The 13,890-nt window shown below is 51.9% G+C and overlaps 1 protein-coding gene across 1 annotated transcript in view; it reads left to right on the top strand.

Moving 5' to 3' along the window:
• The first annotated feature begins 2,044 nt into the window (after window positions 1-2,044).
• LOC144146259 (uncharacterized) overlaps window positions 2,045-13,890 on the top strand; it is a 67,445-nt gene continuing 55,599 nt past the window's right edge. The window contains exon 1 of the mRNA XM_077678221.1: window positions 2,045-2,103. The gene's annotated coding sequence lies outside the window, so the exon portion shown is untranslated. The remainder of the gene's footprint in view (window positions 2,104-13,890) is intronic.

Raw genomic sequence — 13,890 nt, forward strand, 5'->3', positions numbered from 1 at the left:
ACGACTATGTCCCTAATGGACTGGCCTACCCCGCTGTCCTCGGCGCTGACGCGTTGCACCCGCTGCGTGGCCGCGACTCGATGGTAGCCGCCCTCGTCTCGCTTCGATGCCGGCGTTCGATGTGCTCGGTCTTTTCTTGGACGGCGTTGGCTCCGCGTGTCCCAACGTTTCCTCGGTGGCTACCCCTGGCAGCCGCTGCCGCTGGAGGTCCCAGGTAGGTTTCGGCACGAACATAGCCTTTCGGGGCGTGCGAAGCTAAGGTCGACGGAGCGTAGACGTTGGCCGCAGGTGCTCGACCACCGCCGCATGGGGTAACGAAGACACAGGTTCGTGGTGCTCCTAGGATGCTACAGCCGATGCGAAGTCGGCCCGCTCACGCCCAGGCTTGGTAGGCATAGTCCTCGGCCTTGCCACGTCCCCCTGGTTCGCTCCTTGAAGCTCACGTGCTCCTGTCGCCTCCTGGTTTCTTGCGTTTCACTTTTTGCGCCCCGCTTTTAACCCCTCTGGGCTCTCCGTGGCGCACTCTCATTGGCTCCTTGCCTTTTCCATGTCCATATATGGTCATCACGCCACTGGTCTCCTGCGCGGCGTTCTCTAATTGGGTGACGCTGCCATATCTGACCATGATGCCTTGGCGTTCCCTCATTGGTGGGCTCCTGGCGCGCATTTCAAACTTTCATTGCTTCGTTCTTTTTTCCTTGTTTTGGGGGTTTTGATGCATCTCCTCTCGGGGGGTGCCCTTGACACATGACACTCGGTTACAGCTGAATATCGGTTCTGCAGTGCCATCCTAAATTCTTCAGCTTTCCGTTTTAGTGTCAGTTGACTTATCGGCTTCTTCTGTACTAGCTTGTTCCGGTTCCTTTTGTAATCTAGCCTAAGTTGAAATCTTACCATCTTGTGGTCACTACACCTCACCGTTACGAGCATTTCCACATCCTGCATGACACGAGGGTCATCGCATTATCTGACGTCTATTTCATATTTATGATCCCCATTCAGGCTCTTCCGTTTGTGGAAGAAGGTATTCTTGATGCGCAGAATATTACGTTCTGTGAACTCTAGTAACAAGTCTCCTCTGTCATTCCTACAACCTAAACCGTAGTTCCCAACTGCATTGTCTACAGCCTGCTTCTTGCATTGAAGTCTCCCATAACTACGGTATACTGTTTCTTTATTTTAGCCATTACCGATTCCACATCTTCATAGAAGCGTTCAACTAGCTGGTCGTCATGCCTGGATGTATGCGCGTATCCGTGTACCACCTTGAATTTGTACCTCTTACTAAGCCTAATTACAAGACCGGGTACTCTTTCGTTAGTGCATATTATTCGTCTATGTTACCAGCTATTCTTTTATTGACTAGAAATACCACTCCTCGTTCTCTTCTGCCCATGAAACCACGGTAACATTGGACGTGTCCATTCTTCTGTCCTCCTATCCCCACTAAACCCTATTACGTCCCATTTAATGCCCTTTAATTGCTTGAACAACACCATTAGACTCGCGTTGCTAGATAAAGTTCTCGTGATAAACGTTTCCAGTGTCAGATTCTAATGGCGACCTGTCCGGATCCCGTGATTCTTAGCACCCTCTTCTGCACCACAGGTCTAACCGCCGCCGTGGTCAGTTGCTTCGCAGCCGCTAGGAACTGAGAGCCTAGGGTTGTGACCATTTAGCGTGATCAGTGTAGTCATGAGCGGTTGTGACCATTACTACAGCAAGCTGCCAAATACTGCTCTGGTGAGGCAGTGCGTTACCGGCAATGATCGCAGGGATCAGGCCGTACCCCAAGCCTCTTCCGCAGCCCAAGCCTCCGCTTGGTGAACGGAAATAAATTCCCCGTTTTTGCTGGTGCTGTATCATCTCGATTTGTTACTAAAATCGTGATTTATTTAGGTGGTGTGCGTGTCTATAGCTGTCGATAAGAATGGAAGAATATTGAGCTGTATTTGTAATACATAAAAATTAGCCACACGCTTCTTTGCAATCGGGGGCTGTATATAAAACCGTGTTCGAACGGCTTTTTCCTGTTTGCAGATCAAGCTAAAGGCAACGCAACCACGCAACTGAGCACGAGTGATAACACCCCTACCCAATCAGGTACGTATTCTTACCAAACACCCATTCGTTACACCAACGGCCCCAGTGGCGGGGCCAACTGCTTCGATGGGTTACCCCACAACATCGTCACTTCGCACGTTTACAAGTTCAACAATGCTTTTGAGCGAAAGCCCTATACTGCAGGTACAAACACAGACAACACCTCGTTCCGTCAAACGGCCACTCAAGCTCAGTTAAGGTCAAGCTAGGCGCCTCGTGTGGCTTCGGAGTGACAGCGTCAATTCGCTCGTTCCTCCCAAGGAGCTAGGGGGTGCGAAAGGGAGGAAATAAAGAAAGAGTAAGGGAGCATGACTCGAGGAAATGAGTGCATTCGATCCGCACTCTCGGGGACAAAACCGAGCTACCCTTCGACAAAATGCACCTTCACTTCACACTGTGCCTGCTCACTTGGCACATAACTGCGCGTCAGGGCCGAGGACGCTGAGCATCGCTGGTGTGTTGCCTGTGATGGCATTGAAGAGGCACGGCCTCTCGATGAACAGGAGATCGGGCCTGCCGAATCGCGCGCGGGCAACGGGCGGGCGCGTGACAGCTTTGTTGTCAGCTGCCGCAGCAACTTTTGGCGGGGGCGCCACACATGGTTGACAGCTGCCCCGGCTCCCGCTTCGGAGCACCATCGGAGCAGCGGCGATCATCGCCCATGAAACGGGCTTCAGCTAGCGTCCTGTCTCACGTATGCGAAAACTAATACTACCACAAGTGACTGGAAAGATGTCCCTGGAATCTCTAAATACTTTATCTCGTGGAATGCAGTCACGAATTAGTAATCGGGGTTTAAGACGGGTGTCATGACGCCGCTGCTTCACCAGTCATTCAGCGGCCACACAGCGATTGGGAAAACGGCTATACAGCCTGTAGTAATGCAAATTTGGTTTAGCAATTCTATTGGGTTTAAGCTTCGGCACAAAACTGTGACTACTGGCATTTACTACCCTAACGTATTCCAAGCTATCTTCAAGCGCAATTGCAAAGCAGGCATACAGTCGCCGACGGTTTATTCGGACGGCGAAAATTCGGACACGCTTGTTTATTCGGACACCTTCGCGGCACGGGCACTTGTGCCATTGAAGTATATTCACCACCGGTAGTTCGGACGCCGCAAAGCACGGCGTTCAATTTTTACGGACTCCAGCTTCGGTGCTCTCACGGGACCTGTGTCGCCACCTGCCGGAGGAGCGGCACATCTGAAGGAAGTTGGCGGACTGCACGGACTGTAAAAATCGAAGACACCCGTACGTGCTTGCGCATTTTGTCCGTGTTCATGGTCAGTCGTTTTCTGTGCTTTATGTACCCTTGTGTCTGTTGCTTGGCATGCTAAGACTGATCTTCTGAAATGCTTCTGACACCACTCGTTCCAACACGGCCACCTGCGCCGTGAGGACAGCGTCTTCAGGGGCTATCGGTAGTTAAAAAGAAATGAGGCATTCGCCAGACACTCACGGTGGAGAAAAACTGCCATTATCTGTCGAGTTGAAAGCGGCCGACCTCAATGCGAAGTTGCTCGCGAATTTTCGGTTTCAAAGAAAACCGCCGCCGATTACTTGAAGACCAAGAAGAAATTCTTGAAGGCAGCGGAAGAAGTGTCGGCGGTAAAGCAGCTGAATCTCCGAGACGGTATCCACCGAGAGCTGAAAGAGGCACAAAACATCTGGCTATGCGCAACATTGGCTGGAATGGTGCTAATTTCTGGAGATATGGTTAGGCAAAAGGCAGAGACGCTCGGCCTGGGCATGGATATAATAGACTGCAAGTTCAGCGATGGCTGGCTGCGCACCTTCAAGAAAAGATACGACCTGGCCTTTAAACGCATGTGTGGTGAGAGCGGTGCTGTCGACGTAACCCTTGTGGAAATTACCGCGCCGACAAAATGTTTCGTGCTGTGCCAGTACAGACCAGACAACATATTGAAGTGTGACATGACTGGCTTGTTTGACAAGATGTTGCCTAAGAAGTCGATTACTTTCTCTTATGAACCCTGCCGCGGCGGGAAGCACAGTAAGAAGCGATTGATGGTTGTCGTGGCAGCCAACATGTCGGGGGCAGAGAAGCTTCTACTCATCATCATAGGCAAATTGAGACACCCGAGGTGTTAACTCACTCCCAGTTTGGTGCGAAGCGAACTCGAAGGCGTGGGTTGCGCAGGACCTCTTTGAGCTGCACATGCGGAAGCTCGATCGTAAGTGCAAGCAACAGAAGCGCAAGGTGCTTATGTTCGTTGATAACTGTTGTTCCCACGGGCACATCAACAACCGGAAAGCGATCATCTCTGAATATTTGCCGCCAAATACCACCAGCGTGTTGCACCCCATGGACCAAGGTGTCATCAAGAACTTGAAGCTGAACTACCGATCGCACCTTTTGAATCATGTGCTGTTGTGTGTGGACAGTGACGAAAGCTACGTTGTGGATATGCTGTCGGCTATCAGCATTGATGCTTGGAGGGAAGTGACGGAGGACACGATCTGCAACTGCTTTTGGCATGTGGGATTTGTGGTGGGCAGTGAGTACGAGGATAGTGTACAGTCCAGAACCCCACAGCTGAGAGGCCGCCGGCCGCATCATCCGACATTTTGGATGACCTCCGTGCTAGCGGCGTCGATGTTGGAGCGGCTACGTTTAAGGTTTCACCAACATCGATAGTGTCGTCCCGCCATGCCGAGTTGGATGAAGAAATCGTGCGCCAGATCCTTCAACCGGCGCAGGTGGACAGCGACTCCAATGATGACGTGCCGCCAACGCCAGAAGCATGAAATATTGATCTAGTGCTAGCCCTTACAGTCTGCCGGCAGTGACGGACAAACGCTGGCGGAAATACAGGCGGACGTAGTCGTGCGTAGGCGTGCGTGTTGTTACGAATCGGCCAGCGCCGCAGTACTTCCCCGCATCAATCCTCGGCTGTGCGGCGAAGCCACTCGTGCTCCTTCGAAAACAGGCGCAACCATGTCGGCAACAAGTTGCGACAAAGCCTCGTCAGACGCTTCGCTCTCTGCGCATTCGGCGGCTGCCTGCACGGCTCGTCTCCACGCTCTTCAAGGACACAGAGGCAGGCCCCGGTGATCGCAACGGAGTCCTCCTCTCTCCCCTCTCTCGGACTCAACGTGCCCGAGGCTATGAACAGCTTACGAACTCTGGAAAGAGTGTAGTGCGTGTTCCCACGTGTTGCGTTTGACCGTTACCGCTTTCGGGTATAAATAGAGCTCCCAAGCGTTGTAAACCATTCCTATTAGAGCAGCGAATCGATGTTGTCGCTCTGCTCGAGTCCTGTATTGTAACCTCGCCCGTCGGGGCATTGTTCTTTGGCTTCGGCTCACCTCTCGTTATGAAGTAAACAGTTACGTTAGCCTACGGCTTCTGGACTTCTTCGCGGCTGCAACAGCGGCTGGCCGCTCGCGTCATACACGCTACCACTCGTATGTCGGAGGCCACGGAGATCGGATCGGGTGCCCCCGCCCGGTCGCAACAGTGTGTACAGACGCGTATAGATACGTTTTTCCAGCCTTTGGGCCAATGTTTTTTTCAGTGAATCCTCTTTTTCCGAACCCCGGATTATTCGAACTTATAGGCGGTTCCCGTCGATTTAGAAAAAAAATGGTCGGTGACAGTATTTCAAACTGGCCAACGCAGATTCAGCTGGCTACGAGCTCAAGCTGTAACGCCGTGCGGATATGGCTCAGAAATTAGAAAATTCTCGGTTAGCAATTGCATTAACAAAAAGCATTACCAGATGGTCCGAGCTTTATGGCATAGCTCTGTGGAAAAACTGGAACTTTTTCGTTTCACGTGACGACGAGACGCTTGCGGGGTTCGAGGTTGACTTTTTCACGTAAACTGAACACGTGAAACACAAAAACCAGAGCTCGGACAGAGTAACCCATTTAGAAAACACACGAAACAATCGCCATTATAACATTTACGGTCGCTGGCGTATTAGGTTTTTCCTAAAGTCGGGCAAGTACCAAATTTCCACAAAGTTTCTTTGCTCACATACACAGTTACCAAGTTGACTTATGTCCGCAATAACGACAAACAGAATTTCCCATGAATGAGACTTTCAACCGTGATATGCTAGAGTATTCCTTAAGCTGCTTTCGGTATTTAATTGCGGAAACGTGCGCATTAACCCCACAGCAGCAGTCGTGCAAGGTGCAAGGTCCTCCGGGGCCGTAAACATTGCACGTAAGCAAGGCGTGCAATGCCTTCGGCAAACCTTGCAGTGCGATTGATCACGTATTCGCCAGGAGGATTGATGCGTCGCTGAAGATTATAAAATACGTCTCTTATTTGTCGAAATACTCGATACTGCTTCGCTTTTCGTCGACTCCCATATAAGCCTGCGATCTGCCGTTTCATATTTGCGCATAATACTGTGATCGATGATGCCGACTAGGAACAAATTGATTGATAAAATGATTGATTGAGTTGATTGATAGATTGATTGATTGATTGATTGATTGTGAGATTTAACCCGCTCACACTACACAGGCGATGTGGCGCACCGTGGTGGAGGGCATTTTCGGTTTTCGCCTCTATCAGAAAAACGGCCGCAGCGGCCGGGAATGGAACCCGCGTCCTTGGCCTCAGCTGCACAACGCCTTAGCCACTGCGCAAGCACGGCGGGCTAGGAACGAAAACACTAGCTTGAAAAACATACTTTACTATGACGCGCACTAAATGCACGGTGCAGTTGGAAGCATAGATGGGAGATCTTGCTGTCCAGCCCCGCCTTGGAGGATTGATTGATTGATTGATTGTGGGGTTTAACGCGCCGACGCAACGCAGGCGGTGAGGCGCGCCGTAGTGGAGGGCTCCAAATTAATTTTGCCCACCTGGGGTTCTTTAAAGGGCGCCGAAATCTCGTACACACGGGCGTTTTTGCTTTTCGCTTCCATCAGAAAAGCGGCCGCCGCGGCCGGGAATCGGTCCCGCGACCTCTTGTTCAGCAGCAGATCGCCTTAGCCACGACGAACGCAGCAGGACACGTGGTGCCGTCTATGGTAATGCGCGATGTGCACGTTCCACTTGGCGTTACGAGATGGCCTCCTGCTGTGCGTATGTGCGGATGTTCTCATCTTGTCGTAACTTTCCTCAGCTTAGACGCGAATGACCCGCTCATTACTGAGTAGTAGGCTCCCGTGTCGATCATGGCGACTACGCCAAAGCCGTCGATAGATAACCGGACGTCGGACGCCGCTTTTCTCAAGTTTCGGGTGCATGGGGGCGTCATATCTCGGCTTGTGCGTGTTGGCTGTGGGGCATTATGCGTCGTCGTCATCGTCTTCTCAGCGGCAGGCTTGGTCATGTCGGGTACGCGTCTCGCCGTGTCGTTGTCATCGTGTTCTGGAGTCACGGCCGGGTTAGATCGCAACGTCGGGCTGATGCTTGTCGTGAATTATGGCCTTCGGGAGTCGTTGCGTCGTTAGAGGGTTTTCATTTTTCCGTGGTCGTGCAACTTCACCCCCAGAAGTTGCTGCTTTTAGTTTGGCCCGCGTGGGGGGTAAGACCTTCGACGTGAGAAGTCAACAGGGCTACGGCTGTTCGGCGTCTGGTACGGGTAGGGCGATGGTGAACGGTTGAATCGGGATGATCCTCGGTAGGTGTTCGAGATGTTTTTCTCAATCGCAGTAAGGCGCTGGCCGGGTCGGGGGCGTGGTGCATCGACGGAGAACTCTCGCAAATCGAGCCTCTTGTAGGGACAGCGACGGTAGATGTGGTCGGCCTCTCCGCAGTGGTAACACAGCGGTCGATTATCGCGCGTTCGCCACACGTCGCCTTCCTCGGCGTCTGGTATCGGTCGAAAGGGGGTCGGGTGGGCGACAGTGGACGACGGTATGGCGGGGCCTTTTGACGACGGTCGGAACAGGGCGGGGTTGACGAAGAGCTGCGGAGTAGGTCATCGCTTGGGGCTCAAGGGGTGCTTCGGATGGCGTAGAAGACTTCAGTGCCTGTTGAACCTCTTCTCGGATGACGTCAGTCAGGGAAGGCACTTGAGGTTGCGGCGTCGTTGGAAAAGGCTTCCGAAGCTCTTCCCTGACCAGTGCTCGGATGGTCTCGCGCAATGTATCGGAGCTTACAGTTGCAGCACCGATGGTCTCCGAGAACAGCGCGTTGACAGGACGTCGTACTGCCTCGTTCAAATTTCTAGCGTCTTCTCCATCGCGGCACAGCTTCAGACGCGAATTCGGCCACCGTGTTAGGGAGGTTGCGGTCAAGGCAAGCAAAGAGTTGTTGCTTTACTACTCGCATAAAAAATTTGTTTCTTTTCTTCCGTCATTTCCGGGTCCGTACAGCGAAATAGTCGCTAGTCGCTTCATTTCTTCAAATAATTTCATGACTCCTTCGTTGGGGTGTTGCGTTCGAGTTTCAAGCAAAAGCGCAGCTCGCTCTTTTCTCACTACGGTAGTGAAAATATTAAGGAACTTGCTGTTGATTTGAGACCAGTCGGTCAAAGAGCTCTCATGGTTCTCGAATCAAGCTCGAGCTGCATCTTCTAAGCAAAAGAAAACATGCCAGAAAGGTTCTTTATCGTCCTACCTGTTGAAGATGCGGAAGCCCTCCAGCTTTTCCAAACATTCTTCGGGGTCTTCAGCGGTGGCTCCGGGGAACGATGTGGGTTCGAGGATCTGCTGCAGGACGATTGGCTTCGTTGCTTCTCGCACCATGGTGTGGGTTGCCGCGATCGTTCTCCTGGGCCCTTCTGGCAGAAGGCCGAACTCGGGCAGTAAACCTTGCAGTCAGCGGCTGGCTCTAGTTGGTCTGGCCTGGCCGATTCCAGAGGTCATGGGGAACATCAAGGGTGCATACCAGCCCCTATACCAGATGTCACGAAGCCAAAGACGACACAGTTGCCTTCAAGGAAAACAAGTTTATTGGAGCGAACTTGTGCTCCCTTAACAACTCAAAAACTACACTGGCGGCGAAGCAGCAGTCAACAAAGTGACGTGCGTAGGCGAGCGTCGGCGAGTCGAATGCCGCGGCGTCTGCTCTGCAGGAATTTATCTTTGGGCGCCAGTGCTTCACGAACAGTCAATTTCATCCAGAAAACTGTAGATAAAGGAAGATTATTCTAGGCTTTTGAGGTTAGGTTGAAACGGTCTCCCTATCAAAACATAGCACGTGCGGCATAAAAATAGACTGGAACACGGGCTTCAATTGGCACACGGATAACACAGATAACACAGCCCGGCACAGCCGATCGAAAAAAATAAAACGTAAACAAACCCAACACATGGTTCGCAGCAATTTCGTCTAGTTTCCCGATCACTGCCGCAGTACGCACATGTCTCATCCTGATGCCTGTAGATACTAACCGTTTATGCTCGTTTTCTGAGGAACCCCGCGCGTGCTTCGAACAGCAATGCACTGCCTCTCGTATTGCCATAAAACCTTCCTTCTTAATTTTAAATGCAGAGCATTTCTTTAACTCACATGTAGCGTCCGCCGTCCGTCCGCAACAGCTAAGCGCGCATGTGCGCCCTCTCCCCCACTCCTCCTCTCCCGCATCACGCTACCCTCCTCGCTCTCAACAACAGGTCCGCACCCCTCCCCCTACACTATATAAAAAAATAATACTTATCAGCGGCTGGTTTCGATCCCACGACCCTGCGGGCGGAACGCAAGGTACATGGTGCTCTTCCCACTGTGCCCCAAAGCCGACACAGAATGAAAGGCTACGAACGCGCCTTATATCCTTGACTCATTCAAACTACGTCAAGAAGCTGCTGATACAACGCATTCACTACCTGTGGACGGAACGCGAGCTACATGGTGCTCTTCCCACTGCACCACAAAACCGACACAGAATGAAAGGCTACGAACGCGCCTTATATCCTTGACTCATTCAAACTACGTCAAGAAGCTGCTGATACAACGCATTCACTACCACCAACTCCCCAAACACTAAACGTTAACGCAATACACCCACCCCCTATGCGACGCATTTACTCGAGTCCCCCTAGCGGGGAGATGGGCCCATGTTTTAGTTTCTCTGTCCTTCAAGTCTACAGGGTTTTTTCCGCTTCCTTTCTTTGTGCCCACTCTGTCGCCTCTGATGCTATTCCCTGCTTTTTAACTGTTGTGTAAACCCCACTTTTCCCTGCCTACTTTACGTACCGCTTGGTCAGCTGTCTGGTCCTCCGTCTCTACCGCGTATCTGTGCTCCTTATATACAGTGTTAACGGAAGAACGACGCAAGGCAGACCGTGAACATGGCTGCCCGTAACGGGGATGATCACTTTACTGACACGGTCTACACGATGATGGTGATTGAGTGGCGCATACCCATCGGGAGATTCAACATGCTCCCGCGCCCGCAACGTTCTTATCTGGCCTTAAACAAACACTGTTCCACACACCGAACCTTCTCGCTGTTCAACAGCTTCACGAGCTGGCGCTGTGTCTCGAACACGTTCCTGCAATGCAGTTTCTCGTAGCGCTGCTTGAGTGCGTTCACCTCTTGACGATTGTCGCGCAGTACGTCCCGCAGGGAATCCAAAATCTTGAGCGGCAGCTGGGCTTCTCGTAGCAGTGTGCACGGAGGCGCCGCTTTGCCATGTCCGGGACACCTCTGAGCTGCGGCACAAGTTAAACGTGCGTATCAGATACATGCCGTCTTCAAGTAGGGAGAGCTTGATCTTTGGAGCCTCACGGCACTGCAAGGTTTGCGCTGCGACGCCACGCCTCTGCTGCCTCGTATGGCGAACGAAGCTGAATGGTGGCGAAGCAAGTGACAGACTGCTCGACCTTCAGCGTATCTCGCAGCTTGTCCCGACCGTCGCTGTGTATGGCGACGCCTTCTTCTGTGGCGGTCAGCAGCTGGGAACAACTAATGCTTCTTCTTTCGGTGCGCATGAACGGGTGGCTATGGCTCGGTTGCTCCACAGGACGCTGAATTTCATCAGGTCGACACGGTTCGTCCTATTCCCCTTGCACCCGCGAGAAAATCCTTGTAGGGTTAAAGAATTATTCCGCAATCATAGGTTAGTGTCTTTCTTTTCATAAGGTCATTCCTTCGAAAGCTGCCCTGAAATGCGGTCACCTCTTTTGCTTCCACCGGTGGATCCGCCGCCTCGACGCTTTCACGACAGCCGAGCGGCGCCAAGCTGAAGCTTTCGACCACAGAACTATTCTCCAAGCTCGATGAAACGTTGCCAGTCCCGTATGCTTATAAAAATTGTAGTGACGGAGTTGCCAGCCAATTCTGAGGTTCTCGCTGCTGCGGTAGCTGTGGTACAGCGAGTCGAGCGTTGTTTCCAAATCAGTCTTGCGCCTCCCTGGGGTTAGCTTTTCTGTAATTTCTGTTTCCGATTCTGGCGGACTTGCTTTTGTGCAAGGTGTCAGCTCAATATGCGTTACTGCCGCTTCTTGACAAGGCTTCAGCGTTTCGGTACATTGACCCAAAATGGTTACCAATAGTGACTCAGTCTTTCTAACCTCAGGAAGGCAGAATTAACGAACCAGACTCGAACCTGGGAGCAGAAGTGGTAAGGCTTCCTGATTCATGAAGCCTGTAACGAAGACATCGAACGTGTACTGTGGTGGCTTTATGCTTTCTTTCACGTCATTTACCTTGCTTTTTTTGTCGTCTGGTTGGGCGGAAGCAGATGAGTGGTCGTTGTCTGCAGCAGGCGTACCCTCGTGTTCCGCACCCCCTTCGTCCATTGCGACGCTCGACGCTACATCGGAGCGGGCTCCCACGTTGACAATATCGGAAAAGTTCGAGTGGCTGTGGTCCGTCGTCTCGACACGGCACAGAAACCCCTTGCACCCACGTTGCTCACCGTTGAACGTTGAAGCTTGCAACTTCGGCAGGACAACTTCCGAGGTTGATGGGTTTGAGCCGCAGTGAGGAGGATGGTCTGCATGGGTGGCTGGGCGAACACCGTTGTACATGACGGTCAAGGGTCGAGGTTAATTTGGCTTGCCTGCAGTGCCGTTGGTAGAGACTCTCCTGCCGGGCGCCTTCCGAGAGTTCAAGGCCGAGCGCAGGTGGTTTAGGACACTAAATATGCTTCCTCGATACGCCAAGGCGTCGAAATAATCTCGCTCAACTTCATCATGGTCCAGAAGCTCGATTATTTTCTTTTCGGTCTCGTACAGTGCCGCGTCATTTCTCTCGAGCAGATCAATGGCCGCTTGAAGTTCATGCGGATGCGGTGAGGCGGCTTCCAGAAGATCCGTCGCTGCCTTGAGCAGTCGGGTACCAGCACCGCGAAGGATACGCTGTTGCCGGCGCAGCTTATCAATCGCACGCATTCGGCCGGTCGTCACTAGACGGTCAGGGCCAGCCATGCTGACCTCCGGCTGAGGGCAGTGCTGAGCAGCGTCAACAGCAGTCAAAGGAGAGGGTTTCTGAGAACCTCATGCCGGAGGGGACGTCGGTGGTCTCCTTCGTCGTGTGCGGTCGTCTTCCCGGGTTTAACGGCACCAAAATGTTAACGGAAGAACGACGCAAGGCAGACCGTGAACATGGCTGCCCGTTACGGGGACGCAAGGCAGACAGTGAACATGGCTGCCCGTTACGGGGATGATCACTTTACTGACACGGTCTACACGATGATGGTGATTGAAGGGCGCATACCCATCGGGAGATTCAACATACAGGTACTAACACCCTCGCGGCCCTTTTTTTTTCTCCATGTCCCGTCGTTCCTCCTCAAATTTTATTTTGCTCTGCACCTCCCTTGCTTCAAAGGACGACCAGCCCATATCCCTTTGTACCGCTTCATTCGTAGTTTTGCTATGGGCAACTAGGGCCAGCCTACCTACTGCCCTCTGATTTACCTCCAAGCCCGCTTGGGTCTCTGACTTCAAGAATATAACCGCATTTCCGAAAATCAATCGTGGTACCATGCAGACTCTCAATCCAGACTCCCGTAACCACCTCGTATATGTTGCAGCCCCAGAAGGCTCTATGCTTCATTATATCCGCGTTCCGTCATCCTTTTAAGGTGCGCCTCATGCGCGTGCGTGTAATCTTCGGTGTCGATAAGCCATACTCCTAAATAATTATATTATTTAGGAGTATGGCTTCATCCCCGACCATCATCCCCGATTTTTCTCTGCTAAAGGATAGCCTTAGGTGCGTCGCTTCTTCCCCTCATATATCCATCAAGCCCTGCACACTTATCCCGTTGTCCGGCATCAACAGTATGTCGTCTGCATACATTTGTCCCGAAACCCGTTGTTCCACCACCTGCCCATTTTTCATACATAAGTCGAACCCTTTCTAAAACCGCCATGTGTATCATATAAACAGCCGTGTAGAGTATGGACGTCCTTGTTTCAAACCCTTGTAGGTGTATACAGGCCTATTGTATGTTATCCCCTTTCACACTATTTTCACTTAATTCTCCCGGTATAACTCCCTGAGTAAGCTAATGAATTCTGCCCCCCCCCCCCCTTTCTCGTGTTTCAGGATACTCTATAGCCGCTCTCTCTCAACATTATCATAGCCGCTTTAACGTCCAGGAAGGCTAGCCGCAAAGGTCGGTTTTGCATCTTCGCCACCTCCATGCATTGGCTCACTGCAAATAAGTGGTCGTCTAGTCTCCTGTCCTTTCGAAACCCATTTTGAAGTTCCCCTAATATCCTATTTTCGTCTACCCACTGCTCTAATTAAACTTCACTACCTGCATTTCTAACCTGTACAGCACTGACGTGACGATTGCTGGTCTATACGAGCTCGGGTTAGGCCTGCCCCCTTTGCCCTTGTACATCCTGCTTATTTTCAGCTTGCTTATTTGCCACGTGGCCGGTATTGCCTTTTTT

Source organism: Haemaphysalis longicornis, unplaced genomic scaffold (assembly GCF_048455015.1).
Source record: "Haemaphysalis longicornis isolate Haplotype H1 unplaced genomic scaffold, Haemaphysalis longicornis Haplotype H1 scaffold_7, whole genome shotgun sequence".
Taxonomy (NCBI): domain Eukaryota; kingdom Metazoa; phylum Arthropoda; class Arachnida; order Ixodida; family Ixodidae; genus Haemaphysalis; species Haemaphysalis longicornis.